Source organism: Carcharhinus amblyrhynchos, chromosome 1, assembly GCF_965287045.1.
Source record: "Carcharhinus amblyrhynchos chromosome 1, sCarAmb.v2.hapA, whole genome shotgun sequence".
NCBI lineage: Eukaryota > Metazoa > Chordata > Chondrichthyes > Carcharhiniformes > Carcharhinidae > Carcharhinus > Carcharhinus amblyrhynchos.
The window spans coordinates 20978817-21005057 of NC_137324.1; positions in this window are offsets into that span (position 1 = coordinate 20978817).

Here is a 26241-nt window from a genome sequence, read left to right on the forward strand (position 1 = left end):
TGAGCGTCCATCCCCTGACAGTTACAATCAGTTTTGTCTTGTCACTCCATGCCCTGTTATTATATGAATCTCTTGTTGCTCGTCTTGTCTTCTGGTGCAAGCCACTGAGGGTGGAGGAGATAGTGTCGGACGGAGGTGTGGGCGATCGGGCCTGGGGAGGGAGGGTGACCATGGGTGGGAAAGTATGAGGCCTCCAAAACGGACGGTGGTTTCAGGCCTCAGGGTGGTGGGGAGGGGAGCGGATTGGTCTTCGAGTGGTGGGTGGGAGGCTGGCAGCAGGAAGGTGTCAGAGGAAGGGTGTTACAGAAACGTACATAGAAACTGGAAGCAGGATAGGCTATCCAGCTCTTCAAGCCTGCTCTGCCATTCTTTTTGATCATGGTTGATGATGAAATTCATTATCCTGATCCCATCCTCTCCTCATATTCCCTCATCCCTAACCCCAAGAGATACATCTAATTTCTTCTTGAAATCTGACAACATTTTGGCCTCAACTACATTCTGTGGTAGTGAATTCCACGCACTCACCACCCTCTGGGTGAAGACATTTCTCCTCACCTCAGTTCTAAAAGGTTTACCCCTTATCCTCAAACAATGATCACCAGTTCTGGACTCCCCCACCACTGGGGAAATTCTTTCTGAATCTACTCTGTCTAACCCTGTTAGAATTTTACAAGTTTCTATCAGATCCCCCTCTTCTAAACTCCGGTGAATATAATCCAAACTGACTTAGTCTCTCCTCATATGACACATCTGCCATCTCAGCAATCAGCGTGGTGAACCTTTACTGTTCTCTCTCTGTAGCAAGGATATCCTTTCTCAGATAAGGATAGCAACACTGCACACAATACTCCAGGTGTGGCCTCACCAATACCTTATACAATTGCAGCAAAACATCCCTATCCCTATACTCAAATAAGAACATAAGAACATAAGAAATAGGAGCAGGAGTAGGCCATCTAGCCCTTCTAGTCTGCCCCGCCATTCAATAAGATCATGGCTGATCTGTCGTGGCTCAGTTCCACATTCCCGCCCTCTCCCCATAACCCTTAATCCCCTCGCTTATCAAAAACCCATCAACCCGCGTCTTAAAAATATTTAGCGAGGTAGCCTCCACCACTTCAACGGGCAGAGAATTCCAGAGATTCACCACCCTTTGAGTGAAGAAGTTCCTCCTCAACTCCATTCTAAACCGCCCCCCCTTTATCTTGAGGCTGTGCCCCCTAGTCCTACTGTCCTTTCTGAGCGGGAAGAGTCTCTCCACCTCTATCCTATCCATCCCATTCATCATCTTATACATCTCAATGAGATGTCCCCTCATTCTTCTAAACTCTAACGAGTACAAACCTAGTTTATTCAGCCTCTCCTCATTGCTCAACCCCCTCAACTCCGGCATCAGCCTAGTAAACCTCCTCTGCACTCCCTCCAAGGCCAAAATATCCTTGCATAAGTACGGCGCCCAAAACTATGAAGGCCAACATGCCATTTGCCTTTTTTACTGCCTGCTGTACCTGTGTGTTTACTTTCAGAGACTGATGCATGAGGACACCAAGGTCTTGCTGAGTATCCACCATTCTCAGTTTACACCAGGTATCTGGAAGGAGCGGTAAATGAATGAGAAGTGTTAAACAGCCAGCCCTGTAGCATCCACACTCACTGCAGGCAGACAGGACAAATTACAAATAACTATGTCTCAGGGGGTGCTAAAACAGTCACAGCCAGGTGGCATCACTGTAAGTTTACAACAACCATATGAGAATTCATATTACCTATCAAGGCTGGAAAACGTCTAGAGGAATCATTGTGCTTCTGAAAACTTAATCGAGTATCCAGGAGTTGGGACAATTAACACCTCATTGATATCAACTTGAAAACACAAAGCTTTGATATTGTAAACAGGTACACAGGAGATGTCCAGAAATTGATTAAAACTGAAGCACACAAGACAATGGAACCATATGATAAATCAAAAACAGAACTGTAACCAAGTCAAAGTAATAATATGATGACCTGATGTAAATGAAATGCTTTGTAATGTAAATAAAGGGGCATGAGAATCTGTAAGAGCAATTCTCAGTGGAATAGCTCAGAATCAAGCTGAAGTGACAGTCACAAGTTCTGCTCTCCTTCATGAATGTTGAATAAAGCCATTTTTGTTGAAGTTTTACCTGGTCCCGGACGACTCAATTCATTCATTCCCTCCTTCACACAGGGATTGGAGTTGTCGGGTCAGCTTGGGCCTGGAGCATATGGAGTTGAGCATCAGGATGGGGGGAGGAATCCAGTGTGGGTGTGGGGAATATCGGGGGTGGGATGGGGAGACTCATGTGGGATCGAGGGTTTGGGGAGTGCCATATGGGGTGATCAGTGTGAGTCTGTGCAACAGTTACCCATAAACTTGAAGTGTTTCAGTGCACCTAACTTTTCCTGGGTAAAATTGATGTAATCCGTCGTAACCATCGAACTATTTCAATTTAAATCACATTTTCAAATGGTTCACAGCGCAGGGATCATTGCCCAGAGGGAGTTTACACTTCTGGGCAATTGCTGTGCCAACCCTTACCTGGGAATATCTGAAGGAAATTTCCCGGTGCATCTTTGGGTTACCCCTCCTGGAGATGGTGGGGAGCTGGGAAATTAAGGCCCGGTAAATTTTTAAATACTTGAACTCATTAGACTTATCCTGAGATAGAGTAAAACACTGTAGATGTGGGAAATCTGAAATAAAAACAGCTCAGCTGACAAAGCTCAGCAGGTCTGGCAGCGTTACGGAAGAGAGAGAAAAAGAGTTAGAGTCATAGAGAATTACAGCATTGAAACAGGCCCTTCAGCCCAATTTGCCCTTGCCACCCTTTTTTTTAAAGTTAATGGTTCAGTGTGAATGTGACGCTTCTTCAGATCTGAAGGGAGACAGTTGTTGCAAGGTTCCAAGTTTCCAATTTTGGCAGATTAAATGTCAGTGTTTTATTGCTTATACATTTAATTTTCCTGGTTACTGTACCTCTGTCTTTAGGTTATAGTGCCAGATTTCTAATATAAATCATGTTACTCTGTGATCCGCATTTCAACACAGCCATAGATTAAAATGATAGAATCAGACAGCACAGAACTAAGCCATACACCACATTCTGGCTCTTCTTGGGAGAATTTGCCCCATTCCTCTGCACTCTTCATACGGCTACTTTTACAAGTGAGCATCCAACACCCTATTGAATGTTAACTCGGTCAATCCAACCATCCGGCATCCTCCCACATACCCCTCTACCCATCCTCTGTGGCCTCGCCGGGGAAGGTTCTCTCTGATGGGGTTCACGTATGGTCCCCCATCAATAGGGACAAGATGTGATGGCCTTGCTGGTAGAACTGGTGGCCATTGAAGCCCCCCGGAGGTTGGGGACAGAGCAGGTGCTCCTTGGGCAGTACCAGCCTAGCACCCTGACACTGCCCACCTGGCACTAGGCACTGTGCAGTGTCATGGGGAGAGGGAGAACTGAGGGAGTGGGGCCAACTGATAGAGACAGGTCCAGTTGGGGGCAGGATGCTTGGTGGGGGGTGGGGGGGGAGGGGGAAATGCTGCCACTCTGCAATAATGATTGGTGAGGGGTGGGGGGGGGGTGCGGAAACGCTGCCACTCTGCAATAATGATTGGTGAGGGAAGGGGGGTCCACTGCCACTTTGCAGCAACAATCGATAGGGGCAGGGGGACCGCTGCCATTCTGCAATAACAATCAATGGGGAGGGGGTGCGGCAGGACCATTGAAACTCTACAGTAATGATGAGTGGGGGAAAGGGCGATTGCGAATGTTCTGGGCAGCAGGGATGGTGATCATTTTGGGCAGGGGGAGCAGGGGAGGGTGGTCACAACCATCCGGGGTAATGGGACGTCATGGTCAGCTGTGGGGGTGGGGTCGCTGAGACACGAAGACCAGCTATTGCAGCAAAGGCACTAATAGATCTCTGTGCTCTCAGAAGACAGAAACCTGCACATACACAATTGTACCTTCTGCTGCTATCAGCCAGCTTTCAGGCAATTTAGGCACCGCTCCCCCTACTGGTGAATTTCAAGTTTATCACACTTCTTTGCCTGAGTGTGGTAAGATTCAATTTTCAAGTTGCCCAATAAAAAATGTTAATTTCTCTCATTTTCACACTCATTTGGCACTTAGATACTTTTTTGGTAAGATCATCCCCTCAATCTCTGCAATCAGCGGGCGCTCTTGTTAAATGCCTTCCCAGAACTCCCCAACACTTGTTCCAAGTCAGTCAAGGGAATGGCTGCCAGGAAGCTCGCACCAAGATTCTCTGAGGGGCCCTGACCAAACTGCTGGTGGGTGTGAAGCAGAGGTGGAATGTCCTTTACCCGCATTTCCGCAGATGTCCTCACATCCATCAAGGTCACCACCCCTGCCCAGGAGGTTGTGGTTGCCATAGAGGGCAATAGCTTACTGCAGAAGAGGATGGGGCTACAGTACCTTAAGAAGATGAATGACCTTCTTTTGGAGCCAGGATAAGTCTGCTTCCTGATGTCTCCTGCTGCACTCTCTGTCTCACACCCTTCACACTTCCATGGTGGTCTCTCGCACAGCCACCTCATGGATTGCACATTATAGGTACTAGTGGGAATCCATGAGTGGCAGTGGCAAAGGATGGCAAGGCTCCTGGGCCTCACAACAGCTGCTTCCCTATCCCATGGAGGAGCACTGGGGCCCCACAGTCAGTCGAAGGGAAGTGGATTGGAATAGTGCAGCCAGGGCGTTTGATAAGGTTCCCCATGGTAGGCTCATGAAGGATGTGTGGGATAGAAGGAAATTTAGCCAATTGGATAAGTAACTGGCTGTATCATAGAAGAATGAATGTGGTGATGGAAGGAAGATTTTCAGACTGGAGGCCAGTTATGAGTGGTGTACCACAGGAGTCAGTGCTGAGTCCTCTGCTATTTGTGATTTTTATCAATGACTTGGAAGAGGGGGTTGAAGGGTGGGTTAGTAAATTTGCTGATGACACCAAGACTGGTGGAGTAGTGGATGAGGTGGAAGGCTCTTGCAGGCTGCAAAGAGACATTGATAGGATGCAGAGCTGGGCAGAAATGTGGAGTTTAACCCTGATAAGTGTGAGGTGATTCATTTTGGTTGGACAAACTTGAATGCGGATTACAGGGTCAACGGCGGGGTTCTGAGGAATGTGGAGGAACAGAGAGGTCTTGGTGTTCATATCCACAAATCTCTGAAGGTTGCCACTTAAGTGGATAGAGCCGTGAAGAAGATTTATAGTATGTTAAGGTTTATTAACAGCGGGTTTGAGTTTAAGAGCCATGGGGTTACATTGCAACTATATCAGATGTTGGTGAGACCACGTTTGTGTTCAGTTCTGGTCACCTCATTATAAGAAGGATGTGGAAGCATTGGAGAGAGTGCAGAGGAGATTTACCAAGATGCTGCCTGGTTTGGTGGGTAGGTCTTATGAGGAAAGGTTGAGGGAGCTGGGGCTTTTCTCTTTAGAGCAGAGGAGGATGAGAGGCGATTTAATAGAGGTTTATAAGATGATGAGAGGGATAGATAGAGTGGACGTGCAGAGACTATTTCCTTGGGTGGATGTAGCTGTTACTAGGGGGCATAACTATAAGGTTCATGGTGGGAGATATAGGAGGGATGTCCGAGGTAGATTCTTCACTCAGAGAGTGGTTGGGGTGTGGAATGTACTGCCTGCTGTGATAGTGGAGTCGGACACTTTAGGAACTTTCAAGCAGTTATTGGATAGGCACATGGAGCACACCAGAATGATAGGGAGTGGGATAGCTCGATCTTGGGATTGGACATAGCTCGGCACAACGTTGAGGGCCAAAGGCCCTGTACTATGCTGTAATGTTCTATGCTCTATGCATTAACGTCTGCCACCAGTGAATGGGTTAATCAGGGGGTTCAGAGATGCTGAATGATAAATATCAACTACTACTCCCCCCTCTGAGGTCAGGGTCCTGGTGTTTTCCTCCAACCTCAGCCCTCAGCTTCAACACTCCAGAGAAAAAAGTCCCAGTCTATCCAACCTCTCCTTATAACTCAAACCACCAAGTCCCAGTAGCATCCTAGCAAATCTTTCCTGCATTCTTTTTAGTTTAATAATAGCCTTTCTATAATAGGGTGACCAGAACTGTATATACTATTCCAAGTGTGGCCTTACCAATGTCTTGTATAACTTCAAGACTTCCCAACTTCTGATGTAAATGTCCTGACCAATGAAACCAAGCATGCTGAATGCCTTCTTCACCGCTCTGTCCACTGCGACACCACTTTCAAGGAGCTATGAACCTGAAACCCTAGATCTCTTTGCTTTGTAACTCTCCCCAATGCCCTACATTTAACTGAGTAAGTCCTGCCCTGGTTCAACCTACCAAAATGCATCACCTCGCATTTATTTAAGTTAAACTCCATCTGCCAGTTTGCTTTTGAGGGCAGAAGCTTGCACAGATGGTCACAAACACTGATGATAGGCTCAGGGTTATATTACACAACTCACGGAGAATGGTCAAGGCAGCAAATGTGTCACTGAAGATCTCCAACTACCTGCTCAATGATGCTTCTGATCTCATTGCTGGCCAACTCTGCAGCTGTGACCATAGAGTTCAGTAAAAAGTCTGACAACACCAGGTTTTAGTCTAACCTATTTATTTGATAATATACTCACAAGCTTTTGGGATATGCTCTGTCTGAGGCCAGAACTCTCCATTCACCTGACGAAGGGACTAACCCCGAAAGCTTGTGAGTATATTATCAAATAAATAGGTTGGACTAAAACCTGGTGTTGTCAGACTTTTTACTGTGTTTACGCCAGTCCAACGCCGGCATACCCACATCATGACCATAGAGTTCAGCAGCACAGAAAGACACCCTCAAGCCCATTGAGTCTGTGCCGGCCATCAAGCACCTATTGACCCTAATCCCATTTCCTAGCACTTGGTCCATAGTCTTGTATGCTATGGCGCTTCAAGCACTCACCTAAATGCTTCTTAAATGTTATGGTTCCCGCCTGTACCACCCTTTCAGGCACTGAGTTCCAGATTCTCACCACCCTATGGGTGATAGAGATTTTCCTCAAATCCCCTCTAAATCCCTTGCCCCTCACCTTAAATCTATGTCCCCTGGTTATTGACCCCTCTGTTAAAGGGAAATGTTTCTTCTATCTACCCTGTGCCCCTTTGTACACCTCAATCATGTCCCGCCTCAGCTTTCTCTGCTCCACGGAAAACAACCCCAGCTTAACCTGTCTCTCTTCATAGCTGGAATGCTCCAATCCAGGCAACATCCTGGTGAATCTCCTCTGCACCATTTCCAGTGAAATCACATCCTTCCTATAGTGTGGCAACTAGAACTGCACAGAGTACTCCAGCTATGGCTAGATTTGCTGATTCCATGATCAATTGCAGGTAGCCATATCCATAGTTGCTTGCATTTCTTAACATGGAACCATGGTACCTTATACAAATGTGTACATGGATCATGAGTTCCCCTTCTCTTCAACTTTATCTTCTGGGCCTGGACATGCTGTTCTTTTGGTCTCCCATTGGCTCCTCTTGCCCATCGACAGCAGCTTCACCCAAAGCTCTTCAACTGTTGTAGCCCATTCTAGTGCAGACCTGAGGGAGAGCTGTACTGTCAGAGGTGCTGTCTTTCGGACAAGGTGTAACATCGGAGTCCTGTCTTCCCTCTCAGCTGGACAGAAAAGATTCCATGACATTAATCCAAAGAAGTGCATCAGAGTTGTCTCTGGTGTCCTATCCTACACTTACAACTTAACCAACATCACTCAGAGTGGTTATCTGATGGTTAACGCATTTCCACTTGTGTGATTTCACTGTGTGCAAATTGACAGCAGCCTTTCCTATATTACACTTCAACAAGCATAAGTTGGCCACAAAATAGTTTGGGATAGCTTGCGGTCATGAAAGACTCAGTACAAATGCATGCATTTTTTTTTACTCATTTATGATCAATTTTCCTCCTTAACATTCTTTTCTTGTCGCTGTTCAACAGTTCATCGTTTTCAAGAGTTACTTATGTGTTTTATTAATGCAGGTGTCGACACTTCACCTTTCGCCAGCGCTCTTCATTATTCTTCAGCAATCTGTCATCACTGCACAACCCTTACATTCCACATACACACCGATATATGAGTGGTATTCACTCCCTACATGCCTGATTATAACACCAGATTTTCCACCAGCAAAGCCCTTGTTACAGTCACGATGCATCTATTTAACACAGCCCACTTCCATTTTTTTACAGTATCATACATTTTAAAGTTATTGACATTTAACCCTTCCCCATATATCTCGATTTCTGCATAACTTAATTGTACTGAGTACAGCTTGATATTTCATAATGACACACTGTAATTGTGTTTGCATTAATTGGAGTCCTCAGATTCGTTTGAGAGTTCCTACAATATTGCACTGTTTAGAGATGTCAAAATTATTTCTTCCTTGATGATAGATTCGAGCATTTTCCCTACTATAGAAGTTAAGCTAATTGGCCTTTAGTTACCCAATAGGGATAGGGTGGGACAAGGGCCTGTCTGTCAGAGACAGTCAGTGCAAATTCAATGAGCCAAATGGTCTTCTTCTGTACTATAAAAATTCTATGGATTCTGTGAAACTTCCAGTTGGTGTTCCCAGGAATCTGCTGTCCTTATCATCCTGGATGGTGGTCATCATGAGTTTGGAAACTGCTGCCTAAGGAACCTTGGTGAGTTCCTGCAGTGCACCTTGTAGATGTACACATGGCTGCCACTGTTCATCGATGGTGGATGGATTGAATGTTTGTGGAAGGGGTAGCAATCAAGCAGGCTGTTTTGTCCTGGATAGTGTCAAGCTTCTTGAGTGTTGTAGCTGCACTTATCCAGGCAAGTAGAGAGTATTTCATTGCACTCCTGACATGCCCCTTGTAGATGGTGGACTGGCTTTGGGAGAGTAAGGAGGTGAGTTACTCATCACAGGATTCCGAGACCTTGACCTGCTCTGGTAGCCACAATATTTATATGGCTAGTGCAGTTGGGTTTCTGGTCAATGTTAAGCCCCGAAAATGTTGATGGTGGGGGATTCAGCAATGGTAATGTTATTGAATGCCAAGGGGTGAAGGTCAGATCCTCCCTAGTTGGAGATGGTCATTACCTGGCACTTTTGTGGCACGAATGTTACTTGCCACTTGTCAGCCCAAGCCTGAATATTGACCAGGCTTGCTACATTTGAACATGGACTGCTTCAGAGTCTTGAATGGTGCTGAGCATTGTGCAATCATCAGCGATCATTTCCACCTACGACCTTATGATGGAAGGCAGGTCACTGATGAAGCAGCTGAAGATGGTTGGGCTGAGGACACTATCCTGAGGGACTCCTGCAGAGATGTCTTGGAGCCAAATGATTGCTCCTCAACAACCAGACTCATCTTCCTTTATGCCAGGTATGACTCCAATCAGTGGAGTGTTTTCCCCCTGATTCTCACTGACTCCAGTTTCACTAGGGCTCCTTGATGCCACATTCAATTGAATGTGGACTTAATGTCAAGGGCTGTCACTCTCACATCACCCCGGGAGTTCAGCTCTTTTCTTTTTGTGTTTGTACCAAGACTGTAATGAGGTTGGTGTTGAGTGACCCTGGCGAAACCCAAACTGGGCATCACTGAGCAAATTATTGCTGAACAGTTGCTGCTTGGTAACACTGTTGGTGACCTTTTCCATCACTTTGCTGATGATTAAGATTGCCTCTGCAGTATCCCGTGCCTTCGACTGCTTCTTGATACCGCATGAAGTAAATGGAACTGGCTGAAGACTGATATCGAAGATGCTGGGGGCCATGGGAAGAGACTGAGATGAATCACCCACTCAGCATTTCTGGCTGAACTGTGCTGCAAATGCTTCAGCCTTATCTTTTGCACGAATGTGCTGGGGTCCTTCAGTCTTTGAGGATGGGAATGTTTGTGGAGCCTCCTCTTCCAGTGAGTTGTTTAATTATTCACCACCATTCTCGACTAGATGTGGCAGGACTAAAGAGCTTGGATCTGATCTGTTGGTTGTGGGTTTGCTTAGCTCTGTCTATCACTTGCTGTTTTTGCCATTTGGCATGCAAGTAGTCCTGTTTGGTATCTCTACCAAGTTGACGCCTCACTTTTAGATAAGCTCGATGTTGGTCCTGGCATGCCTTCCTGCACTCTCCATTGAACCAGGGTTAATCCCCTGGTTTGATGGTAATGGTTGAGTGGGGGATATGCTGAGCCATGAGGTCACAGATTGTGCTGGAGTACAGCTTTGATGCTGTTGATTGGTCACAGCACCTCATGGATACCCAGTCTTGGGTTGCTAGATCTGTTTGAAGTCTACCCCATTTAGCATGGTGATGGTACCACACAAAACGGAGGTTATTCTCAATGTGAAGATGGGATTTTGTTTCCACCAGGACTGTGCGGTGGTCACTCTTACCAATACTGTAATGAACAGATGATTTTGCTGCAGGCAAGTTGGTGAGGATGACGTCAAGTATGTTTTTCTCTCTTGTTGGTTCCCTCACCATCTGCTGCAATCCTATTCCAGCAGCTATATTCTTTAGTACCCAGTCAACTCAATCTGTGGTGGTATTACTGAGTCATTCTTGGTGATGGACATTGAAGCCCCCACCCAGAGAACATTCTGCACCCTTGCCACCCTCAGTGTTCTTCCACCAAGTGAAGTTCAACAAAATGCTGAGATTCCAAAATGTGGTAATCAGCAGGAGGTGTCCTTGCTCATCTTTTACTCAGTGACATGAGACTTCATGGTGTCCAGAGTCAATGCTGAGGACTTCCAGAGCAACTCCCTCCTGACTATATACCACTGTGTCGCCACCTCTGCTGGGTCTATCCTGCTGGTGAAACAAGGCATACGTAGGAATATTGAGGTGGTGTCTGAGACACAATCTGTGAAATATGACTCTGTGAGTAGAATTATGTCGGCCTGTTGTTTGAGTAGTCTGTGAGACAACTTTCCCAATTTTGGCACAAGCCCCCAGATGTTAGTGAGAAGGACTTTGCAGAGTCAACAGGGCTGGACTTGTGTGGGCTGTTTCCTGAGGCTAGGTTGGAAAGGCTGGGTTTGCTTCCACTGGAGTTTAGAAGAGTGAGGTGTGACTTGATTAACAGATCTTACAAGGTAGAAATGGAAATTATGTTTGTGCTTGTGGTTAAGTCCAGGGGGCACTGTTTTAAATTAGCTGTCATCCATTTAAGACAGAGATGAGGAGAATTTTTAATTTATGTAGCATCTTGGACATCCCAGGGCACGTTGCCAACAATATTGGACACCCAAGCCACATAAGGAGGTCCTATGACCAAAGGTTTGGTTAAAGGATGGGTGTTAAGCATAGTCTTCATGGAAAGGATAATTAGTGAGGGAATTGTAGAGCAGAGGGCTTATGTACCTGAAGTCGCAATGGCCTAAGTCGGAGATTGGGCTTGAAGAAGGTCAGAGTCAGAGGAGCGCAGACATCTTGGAGTTTAATAAAAGTGAAGATGTCAGAAAACAGGTTGGATCCGAGGGTCCCAGGGCTCAGACAGCACAACATTGAAACAGGCAAGGCCAGACCTGCCAGGACCTTTATTGCTCCTACAAAAGTCTTTAACTTGATCAACACAAAGAGTCATATCCACTGGCTGGAGAGAGTTGATCATTAAAGTTCACCTTAGTCTGGTTTGACCCTTCAATAATGTCGAGAAGCCTACAATCTATTACCATGATAATCAAACTGACAGTTTTGAAGTCAGTAGTGGGGTCAAACAAGGGTGCATTCTCGCACACTCCAGTGTAAAACCTTCTCATTGCCTGTCCCAGCTTCCTCATCTAATGCTAAACTGTATTACTTCATCCAAGGCCAGATGGAAAACTCCTAGGGTGACATGATAGAGATTAGCACTGCTGCTTCACAGCGTCAGTGATCTCTGCGTTCGATTCCTGGCTTGCCTGTACATAGTCTGCACATTCTCCCCATGTCTGTGTGGGTTTCCTCTGGGTGCTCCGGTGTCCTCCCAGTCTAAAAATGTGTGGGTTAGGTCGATTGTCTATGTTAAATTGCTCCTTAGTGTTAGGGGGTTATCAGGGAGATTAGGCATTAGAGAGGTGCATTGGTCATTCTAAATTCTCCCTCAGTGTAGCCGAACAGGCACTGGAGTGTGGGGGATTTTCACAGTGATTTCATTGCAGTGTTAATGTAAGCCGACTAATAAATAAACTTTAATAAGTTTCTCTTCACCGTCTCCACTTCACAACACAGAACCTCACATTATTGTTTCATCTGCTGCGTGATAATCGGCAGCCAGCATTTGAAAGGACAAAGAAATGAAGGAGAAAGCACGAGATCCTTACCAAGTAACAGCCAGAGACGTCTGCCACAGTAGACAATATGCAATGTGTTAGCATCTTCAGCACTCTCTCTGTGGGATTATCTTCTTGAAGTACAGAGGGACACATGATCCAATCATCAAAGCGGCGACAATGTTACAGAACAGTTGTGAGTCAGTTGTTTTTAAAGCGTAATGGTTGAGGGAGGGATATTGTTGAGAAAATTGAATGCTGACTTCTCAGTGGTGCTGTGGGATTTCTGATGTTGCCCTGCATAACTGGAACAGCAGAAAGGACTTTGAATTTAATGAATCGAAAAAAACTGTTTCCAATGAAGCTGTTCTCCAATTGCGCTTGAGTGAGCTGTCAGTCTACATTATGCACCGAGGCCCTGGCGGAGGAGTCTTACGGTCCTATGGAGTCCCTGGTACTGAGAGCAAAGCTTGAACTTCAACCTGTCTTTATTAGTTCTCCACACAACAACTCGTGCTTGGATTTTTTAAAAGAGTTGGAGTTGACTGCCTCGGTGATAGAAGATTGCAATTGCGTCAACAGTTTGAAGCAGAATCATCAATTCGATACATTACTCAGTCTGCAAAACTCCAGGGTAATGTTGGTTACTGACCAGCTAACTTGACAATTTGTTAGGACTTGTATATCTGCTGGTGGCTTCCTCAACCTGGAGAAAGAGCAGAAAAACTTGCCTTGCACCACCACCAGCAGATGTCCCAAAGCAATTTACGGTCAATGAAGTATCATAGAATCCCTACTGCGCAGAAGGAGGCCATTCAGCCCATCAGGTCTGCACCGACAACAATCCCACCCAGGCCCTGTCTCCATTGTCCCACATAGTTACCCCACTAATCCCTCTAACCTATGCATCCTGTGGCAGTAAGGGGCAGTTTAGGTGTGTAGTGATTATTATAATGAAGGAGACACAACAACGACTTTGAGCACAGCCAGCTCCCATAACCAGCAATGTGAAAATGACCAGATCGTCTGTGTTTTATGAGATTGGTTACTTGACCTTTATTAATGGGACACAGGTACCTGAAAATAACATCCTCATTATTAGACGTAGGAAACAGTGACCGTTGTAAGTGAATGCTGTCATCTGAATAATGATTCTGGCAAGAAGAATATGTCAGGTTCTAAGGTTTAACCTGTTTTAGATGATTAAATGCACCTTCAGGCTGCACACACAAAGATCCCTCACCTCTAACGATTGCTAATCAGTGGTTTACAGCCAGCAGCGGGTGACACGGTAGCACAGTGGTTAGCACTGTTGCCTCACAGTGCCTAGCTCCCTGGTTCATTTCCCAGCTTGGGTCACTGCCTGTGCAGAGTCTGCATGTTCTCCCCATGTCTGTTGTGCTTTTCCTCTGGGTGCTCTGGTTTCCTCCCAAAGTCTGAAGTTGTGAAGGTCAGGTAGGCTGGTCATGATAAATTGGCCCTCGTGCCAGGGGGATTAGCAGGGTAAATACGTGAGGTTACGAGGATTAGGGCCTGGGTGGGATTGTGGTCAACGTAGACTCGATGGGCCGAATTTAAGGATTAATCTATGGAGTGAGTCACATGATCTGGGGAAACCAAATGGGGAGCAAGGTGGGGGATCACCCCTGGTAAGCAGTGGCCGTTCCAGAACCTTCTCAGAGGCTGCAAGCCTCTGTATAGCCTTTCCCTACAAATAAACCTATTGTTGTTTCTCCCTTAGTCGATGAGCAAGAATTATTACACCAGCAGAAAATCGAGTGAATCCGCATCATCGGTTGAAAACGGCTCTGGGAGCAGAACGGGTTGCAGTGTGGAGGTTACCAACATTGAATTGCACACTTGTCCGTCATCGATTCAGATCCTGCACTCATTTAAAATTCTGGGCAGTATGCACTTGTGGCAAAACATTCCCCATGTTGTCGAAACCCTCTTTGGGAAAAACAGTGTTTGGATTTTAACATTGAATGAAATCTATCCCACAAGTCTTTATTTGACTGCCCAAGAAGTCCAAGGAAATGTGGTTTGCTGTGATATGAGAAAATCCTGCAAAGGAAAAGTTCTCCTCGACTTTCCACAAACAGCTCAGATACATTAAAAATAACACAGATCTACTTATTGATAAAAGTGGTAGCTTATTTTCCTTTTTCACTCACCTCCCTCTGTTTCAGCTGAATGGGACTGACTTGTGTTGCTGAGTAAATGCAAAACCAGAAAAATGTCTAGATTTGGTCAATTTAGTTTCTATGGGGGATTGTGGAGAGTTGGAGGACTATATATTTGGTATGTTACGAGAGGAGTATCCAGAGGCTTGGCCCTGAGACACAAGCTCAAATTCTAGTCAGGAGTTAAGGAATTAAGGTTCAATGAATTAACTAATCTCAGGATAAATAGCTCTTGTCAATAAGGGTGACTGGGACTATCAGATTAATATAAAAATCCATTTGGTTCTCGAATGTGCTTCATGGAAGGAAACCTGCTGTTGTTACTGAGTTTGCTTCATATTCTTTTCAGCGAACCTATCCAACCAAATTAACGAAAAGAGGGACAAATTAAAAGAGCAACACCTTAAACAGGCGGCACAGTGGCACAATGGTTAGCATTGCTGCCTCACAGCGCTAGGGACCCGGGTTCGATTCCTGGCTTGGGTCACTGTCTGTGTGGAGTCTGCACATTCTTCCCATGTCTGCGTGGGATTCCTCGGGGTACTCCAGTTTCCTCCTACAGTCCGAAAGACATGCTAACTTCTCCCTCAGTATTCCCAAGTGTGCCAACTGGGGGATTTCATTGCAGTGTTGATGTAAACCTACTTGTGATAATAAATAAGGTGTGCTGAATAAAATAAAACAGATCTTAAAGGAAATTTCCGATGGCAAATCAAAATGTGATTAAAGGGCTGAGTAAAACATCCCAGCTCCCTCCTCGGTGCCCACTGGGCATGGATGGCCTTGGTCCTGCTGATAGATACTTTATGCCCCCACTCCAAGGATGCCCAGCAATAGCTGCAGAAGAGGGGCAGACAGTTCCTCACCCCTCTCATTTACCCACTGCCCAGACCCACTGATGGACAACTTAGTCAGAATCAGGAGCAGGTTCAAGAGGGGGTCTGTCTCACTGCCTGTGCTCCTCTGCTCTGGATGCTGGTCTGCCTTCTGCGTGACTCAAGCTCAATGATATTTCATTTAAAAAAAGTTAAAGCGTTTCAATTGACGTGTAATACGATAGGTGCCTCGTACAACAAATGATTACCCATACTGTAGTTACCAAGAAGTTGACTCTTCAAGGCAATGATGTGGAGGTGCCGGCGTTGGGGTGGACACAGTAAGAAGTCTCAACGCCAGGTTAAAGTCCAACAGGTTTATTTGGTATCACGAGCTTTCAGAGCACTGCCCCTTCATCAGGTGAGTTGTGTGTGAGTGAATCCACTCACCTGACGAAGAAGCAGTGCTCCAAAAGCTCATGATTCCAAATAAACCTATTGGATTTAAACCTGGTGCTTTGAGCCTTCTCACTGTCTTCAAGACATAATGGGTGATGAAGCGTAAATAATCCGGTGCCACTTACTGTTTTACTCAATCGATGATTCAACTCTAGAGTTTCAGCTATGAGAAAACGGTGGACGGCACGGTAGCACAATGTTAGCACTGCTGCTTCATAGCTCCAGGGACCTGGGTTCGACTCCCGGCTTGGGTCACCGTCTGTGTGGAGTCTGCATGTTCTCCCTGCGTCTGTGTGGGTTTCCTCGGGTGCTCCGGTTTCCTCCCACAGTCCAAAGATGTGCAGGTTAGGTTGATTGGCCATGCTAAAATTGTCCTTAGTGTCCAGAGATGCGTAGGTTAGAGGGATTAACGGGTAAATAATTAGGGATATGTGGTAGGGCCTGGGTGGGATTGTGGTTGGTGCAGACTCAATGGGCCAAATGGCCTCTTTCTGCACTGTAGCATTTCTATGCCTCACACTTTGAAGGCTCCCAATGGTGAAGTAACAGGGGGCAGGATTTTTCGGCCACACTTGTCCAGAAACCTGAAAATCCTGCCCAAAGTCAATGGACCTTTCCATGGTCTGTCCCTTGCCTGCTCTGATTCCTGTGGTGAAAGGAATGGGAAAATTCATCCCACTGTCACAGAAAGAAAGATAATTATTCAGCCATATTAAGGTTGGGATAACAGTCCTGAATTCTAATACTGGCCCTCCTGGTTGCTGGTTTAACAAATCTGGACACCAACTTTTAATAGAAATGGTAAATGCCTCTCTCTCCAAATCCACATATTGCGCCGGGTATCTCCCCAACCTGATCCTGGTAATGTCAGTGACTTTTAACAACCCTCTGGAAGTGGCCCAACAAACCACTCAGCCGTTCAAAAACACAACTCACCACTAGCCCAATTTGGCCTGCAGTCCCTCACCTTGTCAGCTTGGATCTCCTTTGCCCCTTTTATGGGGACCTTGAGTTGGATTCAATTGGCTTTTGGAGAAAGCAAGGAATGGGTTTGGGTTTGCCCATTCTATTCTCAACATTGGCTTTGTATCATAGAATTCCTACAGTGCAAAAGGAGGCCATTCGGCCCATCAAGTCTGCATCAACAACAATCCCATCCAGTCCCTATCCCTGTACTCCCACACTCTGCTACTCTGCCTGACAGTAAGGGAGAATTTAGCATGGTCAATCAATCTAACCTCCACACTTTGGACTGTGGGGGGGAAATCGGAACACCCAGAGGAATCCCATACAGACACGGGAAGAATGTGCAAATTCCGCACAGACCCAAGGGTGAGAATTGAACTTGGATCCCTGTTGCTGTGAGGCAACAATGCTAACTACCCCAGTGCTAATGGGGTTAAGAAAAACACCTTCCTAAGGGCTGTAAATTCAGGTCTTGCTGGTGAAGACCACATCCCTGAAATGAATCATCAAATATTCAATACTTAAACTGAGGGGGGGCTCCTGGTGTATTAGAAATGAACTGTGGGTGCTCAGGTTGTTAGACTGACTTAACCTGTTTGTTTTGATTTCCACTAAACCCCCCCTGAAATTAAATGTTGAACTTTGGGAGTGAATGACAATTAACAATGACTTGACTACAATTTAAAGCATGTTTATCAAAAGCACAGTTGAATGAGCAGCTTAAGAAGGTATTCAGAATTTTAATGAGAATCATTAGCCAAGTGAGTCAGAATTCATTTAGATTTCACATTAGTTGATACCTCCCAGGCTATATCCTCATTAAGTCCTTCAGCATCGACTTTAGCAGGTGATCCAAATTGTTTGTAATGCATTATAGATGTTCCTTATTTAAGTCATCGCTGAATACATTTGTTACTGCAAAAATCTGAATCCCTTAAGTCTCATATGCAGATTCATCATATAAAAATCCATTGATTTGAACGCAACACCAATTACATTGTTCATTTATGTTCCTTTCTCGTGTTGAAGTTTATGGAAATATGTTTCAGTATCAGGAAAACGTTATTGTTCTCTGTTGCAGCATGGTAGCACTGCTGCCTCACAGCGCCAGGCACACGGGTTCAATTCACGGCTTAGGTTACTGTCTGTGTGGAGTTTGCACGTTCTCCCCGTGTCTGCGTGGGTTTCCTCCGGGTGCTCCGGTTTCCTCCCACATTCTGAAAGACATGCTGGTTAGGCACATTGACCCAAACAAGCACCAGACTGTTGGGGCTAAGGGAATTTCACAGTAACTTAATTGCGGTGTTAATGTAAGCCTTACTTGTGACTGGTAAATAAATTTTACTTTAAATTGGATTTTGCTGAAAAACGAGACTTGGGTGGAATTTTACAGCCACACTCATCCCAAAACTGGAAAAATCCTGCCTTAGCTCAATGGACCTTTCAAGGTTCCGCCCCCACGCTGGCTGCGATTCCCATGGCTGGTGGGACAGGAATACTCCGCCCATGCCGACAAAGCTTTTTGTCTTGCCCTCATCAGGAGCGCTTACAAGAAAACACCAATAATTAAGGGAAATACAATCTATACTACATGAGATGAGAGTTCTGATTGGTTGGCAAGTGAACTCCTGATTGATAGAGGCATTGCTTTGGAGAATGCAGCAAGAAACAATTAACTGCCAAGCATTTTGTACAAATTTGAACAAGGAACAGGTTGGTGAAGGTATTGTCATTCGGAATGAACCAGAGAATGACTGCTCCCTCATGCTGCTGTTTAGCTGGAAAAGGTGCAATGTGTTGACTTCTATCTGCATAGGACGGAGCCCTAACTGTGAATATATGTGGCTTTTTGCAAGCATAAATGAGCCAACTATGAACTTGACTGATGGGGATGAAGTAGAAAAGGTCAAAAGCTTCAAGTTTCCAGGTGTCCATATCACCAACAACATGTCCTGGTCCCCCCATGCCGACACTATAGTTAAGAAAGCCCACCAACACCTCTACTTCCTCAAAAGGCTAAGGAAATTTGGCACCAACCAAAGACTAAAACTCTCACCAGCTTTTGTAGATGCACCATAGAAAGTATCCTTTCTGGATGTATCACAGCTTGGCATGGCTTCTGCTCTGAACCAGACCGCAAGAAACTACAACAATTTGTGAATGAAGCCCAATCCATCATGCAAACCAGCCTGCCACCCATTGACTCTGTCCACATTTCCCACGGCTTTGGAAAAGCAGCCAATGTATTCAAGGACACCACGCAGCCTGTACATACTCTCTTTCATCTTCTTCTGTCAGGAGGTCACGTACCAACTGACTCAAGAACAGCTTCTTCCCTGCCGCCATCAGACTTTTGAATGGACAGACCATATATTAAGTTGATCTTTCTCTACACCCTTGTAACAACTAAAACACTACATTCTGCACCCTCTCCTTCCCTTCTCTATGAGCAGTATGCTTTGGCTGTATAGCATGCAAGAAACAATACCTTTCTCTATACCCCAACACATGTGGCAATAATAAATCAAATCAAATCAAAAGATAATCTTAAATTGGTTTGCATAATCAGAATTGTTTAGCAAGTGTTACCCAATCATGGAGTCACAAGTAACGTTTGACTCTCTGGGTGAAATTTTACCACCCCTTCTGCCGGCAAAATCTTATGGTCTTGCCGAAGGTAATGGACGTTAGACGTTTTAAAGTTTATTTATTAGTGTCACAAGTAGGCTTACAACTTCACTGCAATGAAAAAACTGTGAAAGTTCCCTAGTCGCCATACTCTGGTGCCTGATTGGGTACACTGAGGGAGAATTTAGCATGCTCAATGCACCTAACCAGCATGTCCTACGGACTGTGGGGAGGAAACAGGAGAACCCAGAGGAAACCCACACAGGCATGGGGAGAATGTGTCTGCACAGACAGTGACCCAAGCCAGGAATCCAAGCCGGGTCCTTGGTGTTGTGAGGCAGCAGGGCTAACTGACTTTGAATGCATTTTAAGTCCCTTTCCAGCACTACAGGGACATAAATATCTGCTCCACGTTCTGAATCTTTCAAGCACGGGCCAGGCAGGTACGGTCAATACTTAGCCTTTTGCCAACAGCCAATAGGATGTGCTGATTGATATGATCCATTTGTCATTGGGACACATGACCTACATACTTGGCAATCACATTGGCACTGACTCCATAATCTGAACGATGGCACACTCTACAATGGAGAACTTCCTCACTACTGCACTCATGTGCCAACCTGGGATTGTTAAGCTGACATCCTGCAGTGGGGCTGGAACCTGCAACTTGACATTCAAAGTTATTTGAAGGCACCATAAAAATGAGAGGCAGGGGAGTCGAATAAAACAGGAAGTGTTGAAAATTCTGTTGGCAGATGAAAAGAAAAAGATGTTTCATGTTCAGGTGGGAATTGGGGTGACTGCAATGGAAGAGAAGCTGCAGCAGCTGTCTAGGGTGGCTTGGTGGCACAGTGGTTAGCACTGCTGCCTCATAGCTCCGGGAGCCCAGGTTCAATTCTCTGCTCGGGCCACTGTCTGTGTGGAGTTTGCACATTCTTCCCGTGTCTGCGTGGGTTTTCTCCGGGTGCTCCGGTTTCCTCCCACACTCCAAAGATGTGTGGGTTAGGTTGATTGGCCATACTAAATTGCCCCTTAGTGTCCTGAGATTTGTAAGTTAGAGGGATTAGCAGGTAAATGTGTGGGGTTGTAGGGATGAGGTTTGGGGTGGGATTGTTGTTGGTGGAGACTCGATGGGCTGAATGACCTCCTTCTGCACTGTAAGGATTCGATGACAGCTGTTCGTTTACTCTGCTTAATCGCTTCATAGACTGTGACCAGGATTCTCAAAACTTCCAGAACAGTCCTGGAAACTCCAAAATTTAAAGAAGAAAATACAAGACAGTGCCATAAACATCCTGGAAATAAAACCAAAGGCACATTTTCAAAGTTGAAAAAACAGATTTTTTTTAATTGAATATTTTTGTTCATTAATTACAAAAATATTGGCGACAGGGATAAATAGTTGCTCAACTTGAAAGTGAGGCTCTAATGATTCAAACATTTGGTAAAAAGCCATATATCACTTTAACAGTGTCAGCACTGCTAAGCAGGGCAGCCTCAGAAGACTTAACATAAGAACATAAGAACATAAGAAATAGGAGCAGGAGTAGGCCATCCAGCCCTTCGAGCCTGCCCCGCCATTCAATAAGATCATGGCTGATCTGTCGTGGCTCAGTTCCACTTTCCCGCCCTCTCCCCATAACCCTTAATCCCCTCTCTTATCAAGAACCCATCAACCTGCTTCTTAAAAATATTTAGCGAGGCAGCCTCCACCACTTCAACGGGCAGAGAATTCCAGAGATTCACCACCCTTTGAGTGAAGAAGTTCCTCCTCAACTCCGTTCTAAACCGCCTCCCCTTTATCTTGAGGCTGTGCCCCCTAGTCCTACTGTCTTTTTTGAGCGGGAAGAGTCTCTCCACCTCTATCCTATCCATCCCATTCATCATCTTATACGTCTCAATGAGATCTCCCCTCATTCTTCTAAACTCTAACGAGTACAAGCCCAGTTTATTCAGCCTCTCCTCATAGCTCAATCCCCTCAACTCCGGTATCAGCCTAGTAAACCTCCTCTGCACTCCCTCCAGGGCTAAAATATCCTTGTGCAGGTGCGGCGCCCAAAACTGCACAAACCAAAGGCACATTTTCAAAGTTGAAAAAACAGATTTTTTTTAATTGAATATTTTTGTTCATTAATTACAAAAATATTGGCGACAGGGATAAATAGTTGCTCAACTTGAAAGTGAGGCTCTAATGATTCAAACATTTGGTAAAAAGCCATATATCACTTTAGCAGTGTCAGCACTGCTAAGCAGGGCAGCCTCAGAAGACTTACAACATACTCCAGAAAACCTGCCAGGTAAGTAATTTAATTTACTTCAATATATCTCCATTTTGATATATTTGGGTGTGAGCATCAAGGCAAGGCCAGCATTTATTGTCCAACTGTGATTGCCCTTAGGAAGGTGTGGCCTTCTTGAATACGATTTCTTAGCTTACTCTGAGCTATTTCAGAGTCAAGTGTCAACTTGTATTTTTTTCTGACAATCTGGTAATTTCATAGAAATCATCATAGAAACCCTACAGTGCAGAAAGAGGCCCTTTGGCCTATTGAGTCTGCACCGACCATAATCCCACCCAGGCCCTACCCTCATATCCCTACACATTTACTCTCTAATCCCTCTAACCTACGCATCTCAGGACACTAAGGGGCAATTTTAGCATGGCCAATCAACCTAACCCGCACATCTTTGGACTGTGGGAGGAAACTGGAGCACCCAGAGGAAACCCACACAGACACGAGGAGAATGTGCAAACTCCAAACAGACAGTGACCCAAGCCAGGAATCGAACCCAGGTCCCTGGAGCTGTGAAGCAGCAGTGCTAACCATTGTGCTACCATGCTGCCCTTTAGTCATGGTCACCATTATCATTATTTGTTTCTTTTATTTCATTAATTGACTTTCAATTCCTCAGCTCCCCACTCGGAGTCTCCCCTGTGTCTGTGTGCATTTCCTTCAGGTACCCTGGTTTCCTCCCACAGTCTGAAAGACATGCTGGTTAGGTGCATTGGCTGTGCTAAATTCTCCCTCAGTGTACCCAAACAGGTGCCAGAGTGGAACTTCTAGGGAATTTTCACAGTAACTTCATTGCAGCGTTAATGTAAATCTGCTTGTGACACCAATAAATAGACTTTAAATCATGTCTCAGTGCCAGGTACCTAGATTACTAGTTTTGTAACACAGCCATTATGTTAGCATGCGCCACCAACTAGAAAGCTGACTGGCCAAACCCAGGCAATGGTTCACTCTATTGTGCATTCACTCAGCAAGAAATAGGCCCCATTGAGCTGAATAGCGAGGAGGTGGGTGTAAATTAAAAACAATCTACCATTTAAACCAGTAAGTGGATTGGCGTCACTTTTAACTTGTTGGAGCTGTTTGAAGGAAATTGAAAGTGGTGTTAAATTCCACATAAAAACATTGGTCACAACGCACAAAACTTCATTTCATTGTATAAAAAAAAAATTGGTTCAGATTAAAGCTATGTTTTCACACCATCTTTTATTGCAACATGGTAAATGCTTTCCTGCCAGTGCCCACTGGGACAAAGATTATAATACAATTTAAGATAAAATTGAATTGCCATTTGAAGAAGAGTATAAAAGAATGTGCAAATTGTTTACACAGAGGGTGGTGGATGCCTGGAACTCATTGCCAGGGAGGTAGTGGAAGCAGATGTGATAGTGAGTTTTAAGGGGTGTCTTGACAAGTACATAAATAAGATGGGAGTAGAGGGATATGGTCACGGAAGGGTAGGGGGTTTTATTTCAGCCGGGCAGCATGGTCGGTGCAGGCTTAGAGGGCTGAAGGGCCTCTCCCTGTGCTGTAATTTTCTATGTTCTATGTTCTAATACAGAGAAAATGGCACTCAAGTGGCTAGCTCTGGTTTAAGGTGAACATTGACACACATGTGATAGGCTGAATGCTCCTCCACCCCCCACCCCCTGGTTATGTCCTGTAATGAGAAGATCCCATTCTCAAAATCTCTAGTCTATGTCTTGAAAGTCACTGTGTTGTCAAAATCCAACCATTCCAATAAGGTATTTCAAAGCAGACAATTTGCTACCCATATCCTGATCGACAGACTGGAGGGGCTGATTGTGGACAAGTCCCCAGGACCGGATGGAATGCATCCGAGGGTTCTGAAAGAAATGGCGGAGGTTATAGTGGATGCCTTGGTGGTTATTTTCCAGACGTCGCTGGATTCCGGGGAAGTGCCGGAAGATTGGAAAACGGCTAATGTTACGCCGTTGTTTAAGAAGGGTGCCAGGCAAAAGGCGGGGAATTATAGGCCGGTTAGTTTAACGTCTGTGGTAGGTAAAATGTTAGAATCCGTCATTAAGGAGGAAATTGCGAGGCATCTTGAAGGGAATTGCTTGATAGGGCGGACGCAACACGGTTTCATTAAAGGGAAGTCGTGTCTGACAAATTTACTGGAGTTCTATGAGGATGTGTCTAGGGCAGTGGATAGAGGAGAGCCGGTGGATGTGGTCTTTCTGGATTTTCAGAAGGTGTTTGACAAGGTACCTCACAAGAGGTTATTGCAGAAGGTCAGGGGACATGGAGTTGGGGGTAGGGTGTTAGCGTGGATAGAGGATTGGTTGTCAAATAGGAGGCAGAGAGTGGGGGTCAATGGGTGCTATTCGGATTGGCGGTTGGTGACTAGTGGGGTGCCCCAGGGGTCGGTGCTGGGGCCTCAGCTATTTACCATTTATATAGATGATCTGGAGGAGGGAACCGAGTGCAGGGTGTCGAAATTTGCTGATGACACCAAGATTGGGGGAAAGGCAAATTGTGCGGAGGGAGTGGAGAGTCTGCAGAAGGATCTAGATAGGCTGGGCGAATGGGCCAGGAAATGGCAAATGGAATTTAATGTTGGCAAGTGTGAGGTGGTCCACTTTGGTAGGAAGAATGGTAGGAAGGACTATTACTTACGTGGCGAAAAACTGCAGCAGGCGACGGTGCAGAGGGACCTCGGGGTCCTTGTGCATGAGTCGCAAAAACCCAGCTTGCAGGTGCAGCAGGTGGTCAGGAAGGCGAATGGGATGCTGGCCTTCATAGCGAGGGGGATTGAATATAAAAGTAGGGAGGTCTTGCTGCAGCTGTATAGGGCATTGGTGAGGCCGCAGCTGGAGTACTGTGTGCAGTTTTGGGCGCCGCACCTGCGCAAGGATATTTTGGCCCTGGAGGGAGTGCAGAGGAGGTTTACTAGGCTGATACCGGAGTTGAGGGGATTGAGCTATGAGGAGAGGCTGAATAAACTAGGCTTGTACTCGTTAGAGTTTAGAAGAATGAGGGGAGATCTCATTGAGACGTATAAGATGATGAATGGGATGGATAGGATAGAGGTGGAGAGACTCTTCCCGCTCAAAAAAGACAGTAGGACTAGGGGGCACAGCCTCAAGATAAAGGGGAGGCGGTTTAGAACGGAGTTGAGGAGGAACTTCTTCACTCAAAGGGTGGTGAATCTCTGGAATTCTCTGCCCGTTGAAGTGGTGGAGGCTGCCTCGCTAAATATTTTTAAGAAGCGGGTTGATGGGTTCTTGATAAGAGAGGGGATTAAGGGTTATGGGGAGAGGGCGGGAATGTGGAACTGAGCCACAACAGATCAGCCATGATCTTATTGAATGGCGGGGCAGGCTCGAAGGGCTAGATGGCCTACTCCTGCTCCTATTTCTTATGTTCTTATGTACTTATCACTGATATTGCTGTGAATGACTTCGGCAAAGAGTTATTCCTGAAGGACAATAAAGTAGGCCTCGTAACTTAAATATTGGGTCCTCTTTATTACGGGGTTACCCTGTTCACAGTCAAATCCTAGACTGTTTAACTGGGTTCCATACTGATTTAAGGGCAAAGAAAAATACAGCACAGGAACAGGCCCTTCGGCCCTCCAAGCCTGTGCCAATCATGCTGCCCCAACTAAACTACAAAAAAACCTTCAGTCCTAACTCGGTCCATATCCTTCTAATCCCTCCTTGTTCATGTCCCTGAATATGTTGTCAATGTGCCTGCTTCCACCACCTCCTCTGGCAGCGCATTCTAGACACCCACCACTCTCTGCGTGCAAAACCTCCCCCACACATCTCCCTTAAACTTTCCCCTCCTCACCTTGAAATTGACACTTCCACGCTGGGAAAAAGCCTCTGACTGTCCACCCTGTCTATGTGTCTCATAATTTTGTGGACTTCAGCCTCTGTCTTTCCAGTGAAAACAATCCTAGTTTATTAAACCTCTCCTCATAGCCAACACCCTCGAGACCGCAATATCCTGGTGAACCTTCTCTGTACTGGGAGGAGCTAATCCCCCAGGGGTCTGCTGACCCACAATCTTAAAGGGGCAGTGTGCACCCCAAAACCCAAACATACATATATACATATGTGACAGATAGCACACCAATGTGGCCTAACAATCTACTCAATCGAACAAATGCCTGCTTCAAGGAGAGGGCCCATTAACACCTTCAGAAGTTAATTAGTGTGCGGATCATAAATGCGATTTTGCCACCATTATCCTCACCCCAGGAATGAAAAAAAACAGATAGCATCAAACTGTGGGGGATATATTCGTGCACATCAGCGAATCGACTCTCTGCCATGTTACAATCAACACAACCACTCAACTGAAGCCCCAGGAAGTTGCACATTGCAAACTGGGTGGCCAACCAGGTGCCAGAATAAATACAAAAAAATCCTCATGCTTAACTCCAGGAGACAGTGTCATCCGAGGAGCTGTCCATTTTGGAGAAGTGCAGAGGAGTTATCCTAAAAGCAAATACTGTGGATATTGGAATCTGAAACAAAAACAACATGCTGGAAAATCTCAGCAGGCCTGACAGCATCTATGGAGTGAGAATGG